This window comes from Rhinolophus sinicus, chromosome 18 (assembly GCF_057876585.1).
Source record: "Rhinolophus sinicus isolate RSI-liver-muscle chromosome 18, RSI-T2T, whole genome shotgun sequence".
NCBI lineage: Eukaryota > Metazoa > Chordata > Mammalia > Chiroptera > Rhinolophidae > Rhinolophus > Rhinolophus sinicus.
In genome coordinates this window covers 27,731,548-27,742,447 of record NC_142518.1, presented here as the reverse complement: position 1 = coordinate 27,742,447, position 10,900 = coordinate 27,731,548, and the positions used below count along the sequence as shown (strand labels likewise).

The 10,900-nt window shown below is 41.8% G+C and overlaps 1 pseudogene; it reads left to right on the top strand.

Moving 5' to 3' along the window:
• Positions 1 to 5,178: 5,178 nt before the first annotated feature.
• Positions 5,179 to 8,497, top strand: LOC109460283 (constitutive coactivator of PPAR-gamma-like protein 1 pseudogene; annotated as a pseudogene).
• The last annotated feature ends 2,403 nt before the right edge of the window (positions 8,498 to 10,900 follow it).

The following is a 10,900-nucleotide window of genomic DNA, read 5'->3' as shown; positions in this document are numbered from 1 at the left end:
TTTAGTTTGATGTAGTCCCATTTATTTAAAACAGAACTACCTTATGACCCAACAGTTCCACTTTGATGTAGTTATCTGAACAAATCCAAAACACTAATTCAAAAAGATATATGCACCCCCATGTTCATTGCAGCACTATTTACAATAGTCAAGATATGGAAGAAACCAAAGTGCCCATCAATAGATGATTAGATAAAAAAGAGGTGATATATATATATATATATATATATATATATATATATATATATATATATATATTTAAATAAAACCTCTTTATGGCCAAGTAGTAGTCCATCATATATATATGATGGAATATATATGATGGATATACACACACACACACACATATATATGATGGAATATTACTTGGCCATAAAAAAGAATGAAATCTTACCATTTGTGACAACATGGATGGACCTAGAGTGTATTATGCTAACTAAAACAAGTCAGAGAAAGGCAAATACTATATGATCTTACTTATATGTGTAGTCTAAAGAAGAAAATAAATGAACACACAAAACAGAAACAGACCCATAGATACAGAGAACAAACTGATGGTTGCCAGATGGGATGGGGGTTGGGAGGCTGGGTAAAAAAGGTGAAAAGATTACAAGTACAAATTGATAGTTACAAAATTGTCAAGGGGATGCAAAGTATAGCATAGGGCATATAGTCAATATTATAATAACTATGTATAATGCCAGGTGGGTACTAGACTAATCAGCGATCACTTTGTAAATTATATAGATATCTAAGTGCTATGCCCTACACCTGAAACTAATATAAAATAATATTCAATGTCAACTGTAATTGAAAAATAAATAAGCAAATAAATAAATAAGCAAGCATTCAGTTAAAGAAAAATGTCAAGCACAGTACACTCCCCACTTGCAGACGCTGATTATTTCAATAGCTTCCAAAGATTTCTTTTTTGGTCTCACCATTTATTTTCCGCTAGCACAAAATAAAAAGGAGCCAGATTGGTTTCATTTTTATGCCCTAATATTATTCAATATATATGCCCCTTAGGAAATGGGTTTGGCTGTTAAATAAAGGGGCTTGCTCATTTTTCCTCCTAATATGGATGTGATCAGTCAAAATGCAGGGTGTTCATATTGTCATATTTCAGACAAAACTGTTAGTGATTATTACATAGCTGATTTCTGCAACAGAGTTTGCTTCTTTTTTAATGTTTCATTGCTGGCATGCCAAAGTTTTTTTGTTTTAATTTACTTATTTTTTATTGAGGTAACATTGGTTAATAACATCACATAAGTTTTAGGTATACAGCATTATAATTCTATATCTGTATACACTACTGTGCTCACCACCAAAAGTCTAGTTTCCATCTGTCACCATATATTTGACCCCCTTTACCCATTTCACCCTCCCTCCTCCCCCTCCCTCGGGTAATCACCAATCTGTTGTCTATATCTATTAGTTTTGTTCATTTCTTTTTCGTTTTATATTCCACATGAGTGAAATCTTGTGGTTTTTGTCCTCTCCCATCTGACTTACTTCACTTAGCATAATACCCTCAAGATCCATCCATGTTGTCTCAAATGGCAGGATTTCATAAAGAAGATGTGATATACACACATACATACACACAATGGAATACTACACAGCCATCAAAAGGGGGAACTATTGGCATGCCAAAGTCTTTAGTAAAGTGGCTTCTGTGCAGAATTTAGGCATAGGTAGGGGTGAAAAATTCAGGGTTTGCAGTGATAATTCACCTCATGAATTTCACCTAGTTTTAAAGCATATCCAATAGTGTAAATGTAGGGGAATTCTAGACAAAAAGCTGGCTTCTTATACCTTAAATTTAATATGAACAAAATGATAGAGGAAGCTTAGCTCAGGAAACCTTGCATCACTCCTTTTGTTTGCATTAACCTCTCCAACTGCCTCCCCACCATTATTCATGTGTCAAACATATTTTTTGAGATGAAACATAACTTTTAATTGTTCAACATGTGGCAACAATGTCATGCTTTTCCACTATGGAAAGTTTTTCCCCCCTGATTTTTCCTATGAAAAAATATGGAAGAGGAAAAAAAATGTGAAAAGTCAGTAAAAATATTTACAATCTCTATGCTGACACTCAAATATTTTCTCACATATCCTTAGCTAACTCTATATTTCAAGTTATCTGCCAGAAAGGTATAAATTTCCCACATGAACAGAAAGCTAAAAAAAATTTCAAATTTCACTGAGCTCAATTTTCTAAATAGTTTTATTGAGGTAGAATTGATATAGAAAAATCTGCACATATTTAATGTGTACAATTTGATGAGTTTGGATATATGCAAGCACCTCTGATACCACCACCACAATCAAAGTAATAGATATATTCATCACAAACTTCCTTGTGTTTCTCTCTCTCTCTCTCTCTCTCTCTCTCTCTCTCGCTCTCGCTCTCGCTCTCACTCTCGCTCTCGCTCTCTTTTGGTGCTAAGAATACTTAACATAAGATCTGCCCTCTTAAATTTTTAAGTGCATAATACAGTCTTGTTGACTACAGGCATACTGTACAGCATATGTCTAGAACTAATTCATCTTGCATAACTGAAACTTTATACCAATTGAACAATTCCTCATTTTCCTCTCCTTCAGCCCTTCATAACCACTATTCTATTATCTGCTTCTATGAGTTTAACTATTTCAGGTACCTCATATGAATATAAGTAGAATCATGCAATATTTGTCCTTCTGTGAACTGGCTTATTTCACTTAGCATAATGTCCTGCAGGTTCACTCATGTTGTCACAAATGACAGAATTTCCTTCTTTTTTAAGGCCAAAGAATAGTCCACTGTATGCATACACCTTTTCTTTTTCCATTCATCTGTCAATGGACATCTGAGTTGTTTCCATATCTTGGCTATTGTGGATAGTGGTGCAGACTTTGAAAATGCAGAATTTATATTTATGAATAGACATAATCTACCTACAATGGAGTTGGTTAATGGGTTGATTGAAAACAAAAGAATAACATGGAAAAGGAACTGTAGTGTGATCTACTTCTTATGTTTTTGAAGTATAACTAAATATGACTCACTAAGGAAGAGGGAAAACATGTGACAGGTACCGGACCATTTCTTCTCTTAGAGCATCATTGAGTTCTCATTGGGCTGTTACAGATCACAGCTGCCTCATTGCACCGTTGTCATTTAGGTAGTTGGGACAGACAGTGGACCAGCAGAAGGAAGGCTTCTATTGAAGGGATCTTGGACAAGCATCAGTTTGTTTGACTCTAACCTAGATTCTTTCTTCTCTATAACATCTAGAAAATTCAGCATAATGACATTTTAAAATCATTAAATCCATTTTTAAAACAACACTGATGTGCATTCAGTCATTGAAGATAATAATTTAACCCATTACAAAAAAATCCTGGGGCGGCTGGATGGCTCAATTGGTTAGAGTGCAAGCTCTGAAAAACAGGGTTGCTGGTTCGATTCCTACATGGGCCAGTGAGCTGCACCCTCAACAACTAGATTGAAGGACAACTACTTGGAGCTGATGGGCCCTGGAGAAACACACTGTCCCCCAATATTCTCCAATAAAAGTAAATAAATAAAAATAAATTAAAAAATCCTGCCTCTCTTGTTATTTAATTCCTTTGATGCTTGAGTTGGTGCTTTTACTCTGTCCATTGCTCCAGTGAGGGGACGCTGGGGCTGAAGACTGGTCTGTAACCCAAGACTTCATGCTCCAGCTGCTGAGGTTACCAAAGGAGGGTATAGGGATCAAAGAAACCTACTCATGCCTATTAGATGGAAATGAACAGCTGAGTCCCAGAGCGATAGCTGGGCCACCTCAAGCTGGAATAATTCACTGGAAGAAAGAGCTGGTGTGACAGCCAGGATAAGGGTAATTGGAAAGATAAAAGGAATTCATGGCCAAGCAGAACAGCAGAGTGAGTACCTACTCAGAACTGGGGAGGACTCAAAAGACAGATCAGAAGAAGGAGCTGCAGCCTCACAATAAACAGTGGGTCATTCTCTACTGTGTGTTGCTGAAATAATGCTGGAGTGGAAAAGTCCCCACAGGGAGACAGGGCTGAAGGGGGATATTATGAGAATGCCAGTCACAAATTTTGAAGATACAATAATTCCTCCTCTGTTTGTTCTGCATGTTTTGGTTGTTGACTTAAAATTATTTAATAAGAAAGATAAAAACCAGGGAAAAGGAATTTTGCCTGATAGCTTAGGAATATTTCTACCACCTATATTTGAGCCATTTATATTGTCAGCATCCCTAATTTCATGAGTATCTCTTTGTAGATACTCATGGACAGACTGGACAGCGACCAGAGTGCAAATAACAGTCAGCCTCTAGAAGCTTTTATATAATTCAGAAAGTGGCTTACTTTAGAGCTGATTTAGGAGAGTGAAAGGACCACTGTATGAACTGTGTTGGGAAATACATTTTCCAAGTCCTCTCTAATTAGAAAACTTTATCTGTAGTTTAGAAATTATAAAATTTCCTAGGCTTTGTTGGGAACTTTAGAAGAGGGGGGTTCCTATGTAACTTAGCAAGTACTTGGCACCTTCTTTAGCAATACTGTGATGAAAGCTAAATGAGTTATGGAAACACTCAACCAGGAAGTTTATCTAATTGCAATCTGACAGTCAATTGAATTAAATGTAGCAAATATCCTTTGAGGATGTGCTATTGTGCTAGGAAGACATGGTGCTAGGCATGCACTTTGTAACTGATGATGAAACATTGGTCCCATGCTGGTGTAGTCTTTGAATCATTTTGCATGTTTATAGGCTATAACTTGTTCTTCATTGGGTTATCCTCAGTGGTTAAAATGAATTGCACTTCCCATTTCCTTTTCTTCGTTTCATGGTCTTATTTTTTTGCTGCACAAAGTATTTGTGTTCCTTCTCTGTGGTCTTGAGCAACTCATATAAACTATGTAAAGCTTTTTTTGGGGGCAGGGTCTACTAAATTAGGGCATAAATTTGTCATCAAGATTAAATGAGGCTACTTCTGCCTAGCCTGGGCCTGGAGCGGCGCATGGTGCAGGTCTCTCCACACCATGGACCTGTGAGGTGGCAGCACATGGTGGGTGCAGTGGTCTGAGTGTGCTGAGGCCTGCCCTGGGCACCCTAGAGCCCGCCGCCCCTGGGCCAGAGGTCCCATGAGGCCTGCTGCCACCGCCATGGGCATGCAGGGCTCCCAGAATTACATTGAGAGTACTGCCCGAGCGCCATGGTGCTGGTGGAGCTGCAGAAGCTGGCGGTGGACAGCCTGGTGGGCTATGGCAGCAGAAGCCCCTCACACACACTATTGTGCCTGCTGGTGGACCCTGACATCTGCCTGCACTGCCTCTACGGTGGCTTCTACACCGACTTGGAGAGTGGCCAGTGGAACCTCATGTTCGGCTACCTGGCCGTTCTGGCCAAGGTCTGCTTGGTCCGCAGCATTGAGATCTTCATCGTCTTCAAAGGCATGCTGGAGAAGGCGTGGCTACATGAGTGGGTCAAGCAGCAGGGCAATGAGTGCCGGACTGCGTAGCAGATTGTCAGCCATACTCAGAACAATGGCACCCCGCCTCCCAAGGTCTGGTTCCTGCCACCTGCTTGGCTGCATAGCGCACTATATACACCTGGCATTCATCCACTTCTACATCAAGGTTGTGCAGAACATCAAAGACCATCATCAAGAAGTGATTGGTTTCTGCAGAGAAAACAGCTTCCATGGCTTGGTTGTGCACGACTCTGATTATGCACCGTGCAACATCCACTACTATTTCAGTGCCCATGCCCTAAAACTGAGCTGGAACAGGAAAAATCTCACCACGAGCCAATACCCCATGCACGAAGTGGCCAAGCAGCTGGACCTGACCCCAGACCGCTTCCCTATCTTTGCCGCTGTTAGGAAATGACATTCTACCTGATTAAGACCTGGCTTCCTTTCATTGGAGTTTACTTGGTCCAGAACACCCACTAGACTCACATATGGTCTAGGGCCACCAGCTGGTTTTGCCTCCATCGGATGTGGTGATCAAAGCTCTGGTTGAGTACATCGCAACATCCAGAATACCTCAGACTTGGATGCTATAGCTAAAGCTGTTTTCCAACATTCTCACTCCAGAACAGATGAGAAAGTTATTCAACTTTATTGAATATTTTACAGTGACTAGTAAGCTTGTGGCATTTCACCCCCCCCCCCCCCACTATTTAGCCAGACCAAATCCATTTGGAATGGCTGGGACAGTGTCACATATTCCCCATCCCAGAAGATCAACATTCCACAAACTTGTCTGCAAGCCCAGCCCATGGCTCCACAGGGCCCCAGCCCAGGCACTGCAGGTCAGGGTCCACCCTCCTACAGCTTCGCGTGCAGGCTCTCACTTTGGAAACAAGCGGAAAGAATCTGACTGAGCAGAACAACTACAGTAATATTCCTCAGGAAGGAAAACATACTCCATTGTATGAACGGTTCTCCCGGATCAACCCAGCTCCTCGCAGCAGCCCCAATCACATGAACTTGGCATACTTTCCTGGTTCTTCTACATCGTCATCTTCAAACAGTGATGAAGGCAATGGAAGCACTGCAAACCATATCAGCGTGGACAAAATTGGATGGGAGAAGACAGGAAGCCACTGGGAGCCTCAAGCATGGAGAGATCCAAGAGAGCAAACAAAGGCAGAAGGTTCATCTGCTGCCTCGTCAAGCAGCCAGCTCACTGAAGGAAAGGGGTGCCAGATTGGCACTGTCCAGCCAATTCCATGCCTTCTGTCCATGCCTAACAAGAACTACATGGACCTCACCACCCCACCCTTTCCCGCGTCACACCCGAGGTGTTGAGAGTGGCCAAGCATTGGCACAGGAAGGGCTAATGTATCCATACATCTTCCACGTCCTGACCAAGGGTAAAATCAAAATTGCTGTTTCTATTGAAGATGAAGCCAGCAAAGAGCTGCCTCCCGCTGCCCCGTTCCATATGCCAATTCATCAGTATGTTTACAGAGTCCTGGTTAGCTTGGCAGAAAGCACGATGAAAACTGAGAGACTTGCTTTTAGAAAGAACAGACTTCTACCAGAATTTTCACCAGTGATCATTAAGGAGTGGGAAGCTTACAAAAGGAAATCTCTGCCAACCCTGGAACTGGTGGAAGCTCCTGGCTTCAGGGAGTTGACCTACCCCAACTTGAAGAGGCTCTGGCTGGGGAGGGCAGTGAAGGACAAGAACTGCAAGACAAGGGCCTTCCTAACCTGAATGAGGTCAGAAACCCCAGCCATACTCAACCTGGCCAGTGTGCCCACTCATCTCATGGTGCTGTGCTATATCCTAAGGTTTATGGTGCAGTGGCCCAGAGCATGGATACTGGCTCAGGCACTGTCCCCCAAACTCTACAGACCAGACCAGCTGCAAGAGCTCAAGATTGAGAACCTCGACCTTTGAGGCATTCAGCTGTCAGCTCTCATCATGAGTGGCACGGACATAGCCCTGCTTGCAAATGACATGTGTGGCTAGTCCATGCCCTGGGAACACTGCTGTCCTTGGATGTATTTTGAGGGGAAGCATTTCCAGTCGAAACTCCTAAAAGCAAGCTGGGAAAAGACCCAACTCATTGACTTCTGGGATGGTCAGGCTGAGCCAGCTGCCAAGGTACAAAAGATGCAGCACAGCATCCTTGGAGGGCTGAATTACTTCTGGCAGAGCATACTGCTCCCCTTCCTGACATCCTTGGTGCTGCCTTTCTGTCCCACCTCTGTGTACCCAAGGCACTTCATGCCTGCCCCTCCCCCCACCCCCTCGACCCCCCCCCACAACTCAGGGCCAAGGGCAAGGCTTTGCAGGAGTCTGTGGCTTTGGAGGCTCTTCTGGGGAAACTGTAGCAAGAGGTGCTTACTGTGCCTTCCACGTGGCAATGGCAGCAGGACAAGGTGGAGCCTTCTCAGGCTCTGATGGCAGCAGGACTAGCAAGTTGCAGGGTGGAATCCAACCCATACCTTCTCAGGAAGCTAGAAATAGCTAGCATCATGGCTGGCCACTGGGCTCTGAACAGATGGGGCTGCAGAGGCCATGGGCCTTTCGCCCTACAGGTGTTTTTGTCAGAGGATCAGCAAGAGGGTATCCAAGAAGGGTTATATCTACTCCAGTGATAAGAACATTTAGAAGAGGTGGAAGGTGCTAAGGCAGAGGTTACAAACACCAGGGCAAGACTCATTATGCCGCTTCAGCAGAAGTGGCCAAAGAACTGAAGTCAAGATCTGGGAAATCCAAGTCCTCTGCTGTGTCTTTAGATGATTGCCTGGCTGAAAACAGAGCAGTGGCTGAGGAGAAACCGCCGTCCCAGATGAATGGGAGTGCAGGTGACACCAGGGCCCTCAGCCACTCTGAAAGTACCTTGACCAATGATTGTAAGATGTGCAATACAAATCCTCAAATACACAAAGCAAGGACAGTGCTTGCTGTGGAACTGATGCCTAGGGCAGCTGTCTTAAAGCAGGAAAAACTTATTTTTTAGAGAGGGTGAAGGATGCCAAAGGGTAAAGATTTAGGAATATCTGAAGTAAAAGAGAGCCTACAGTTATGTACATTTTTTTTTCTTTCTGCAAGAGAAAAATGAGGACTTTGGAAATTTGGATCCCTCTTTGATATGAGAGATTTAAACAACACATTTTTACATTTAACCAAATGCTACAATTAAAAGAAAGAAAGAAAATGAAGAGCATTTCACTCCCAAACTTAAAATGAAGTACACACAAAACTTAAACTGGTTATAACAAAAGCCTATAGTTCTGTTTCTTGAACTATAAAAACAAAACAAAACAAAATAAATTTTGGCAGTCTTCAAGTATACGTGGCCAGACAATTAAGTTTGCAAACCTGTTGCAACGATGTTGCTAACCTTTTTTGATATCACAGGGATTATTCATTATGAGTTTGTACCAACTGGACAAACAGTTAACCAACTTTACTATTTGGAAGTGCTGAAAAGGCTACATGAAAAAGTTAGATGACCTGAACTTTTCACCAGTGATTCAAGGCTCTTGCATCACGAAAATGCACCAGCTTACACGGCACTGTCTGGAAAAGAGTATTTAGCCAGTAAACAAATAGCTGTATTGGAATACCCTCCCTACTCATCTGATCTGGCCCCCAGTGACTTCTTTCTTTATCCCAAGATAAAGGAAATATTGAAAGGAAGACATTTGGGTGACATTCAGGACATCAAGGGTAATACGATGACAGCTCTGATAGCCATTCCAGGAAAAGAGTTCCAAAATTGCTTTGAAGGGTGGACTAGGCACTGGCATCAGTGCATAGCCTCCCAAGGGGAATACTGCAAAGGTGACCATAGTGATATTCAGCAATGAGGTATGTAGCACTTTTTCTAGGATGAGTTCGCGACCTCGTATATAGCTTAAATATCATTTTAGCATTTGGCACAGTATGTATGCCATTATCTTTGATTTTGTATTACTATTCACAAGAAAGCTTTAAGACTTTGATTTTATGATTATGAAAGAAATGAGGCACAACCACAGCTTTTCTTTCTTACTTAAATTTTGTCACTGTTAATGTAGTTCTTTTGTGTTAAAAGAAAAAGTGCAACTATCAAAACTAAAAAACTGTACAGTGATATTGCGTTTCTCCTGATTTTATGTTACAGTATATCATACATATTTCACAAGAAAGTTAACTGGAGATAAAGTTGAAATCATAGAAAATGCAAATGAAATTTTAAAATCAACACAAAGAGTTCAGAAATTTTCATGACTTAACCATGCATTTTTGATCAATGAACTGTGTGATTTAGAACTCGACGTAGACCATTAGTGCTGCTACTGGAGCTAAACTTCTACATAGCGCATACTTTTTAAAGTGTGCATTAATATTATTCATGTTATTGTCCTTTCTTCCATCTTTACAAGTATGTACCCATTCACAAAACAATAATGCTAATAATCAGTAGTAGTTCTATAAAAGATGTTAACTCTGTTTAGTTATTGACTAATCTTGCTCTAACCTTAAAATTTTGTGATTACTGAGCTTTGCTGCTTTTATTATAACCACCCCCAATTATCTAGCTGTTTTGAATATCAACATTACCCTGCCGTATTCATTGCTATATACATTATCGTTATTTTTTGCTGTTTTATGCCTTCATATTAGCAAAATATGAAATTCTGTGAAAAACAAAAGAACTCCCTTTTATCTTAAAAGATAAACAACAACAACAACAACAATAACACTCTACTAATACACTGAAACGAACACAGGGAGGCAGCCAAAATGGGGAAACAGAGACACATGGCCCAAATAAAAGAACAGAACAAAGCTCCAGCAAAACAACTAAACGAAGTGGAGACAAGCAGTCTACCAGCTGCCGAATTCAAAACACAGGTTATAAGGACACTCAATGATCTCAGGGAGAACTTCAACAGATAGACTGGAACCATAAAAATAAAGGTAGATGGGAGACGTCATCAAAATGGTGGCATGAGGTGAGCCTCTGTAAATCTCCCCTGGAATTTACAAATAATCAAACAACTATAACTCCACAAAGGACTCCCTGCACAGCAGACAGGCAAGATGAAGAGGCCCACTACTAAATTCACCTAAAGGTGGGCGAATCGTGCAAGTGGGGGAGGAGGGAAGGGAGAAGTGCGGAGATGGAGCCAGCTGCGCGAGTGTAGGACCCAGACCTAGCTCAGTGCTCTGAGCTCACTGCATCCCGGAACTACCGCAGGTGCGGGAGAGGGAAGGTCTCGGACTGCTAGGGCTCCGCTTATGGCCCACAGGGCTGAGGGGGCAGCATGTAACACAGCTGAACCCAACGCTCACGGCAGAGACCTCGGAGAAAAGACTGAGGGAAGAAGGCTGAAAATGGTGGTTTAAGCCCTCACTGCCGAGCAGAGAATGG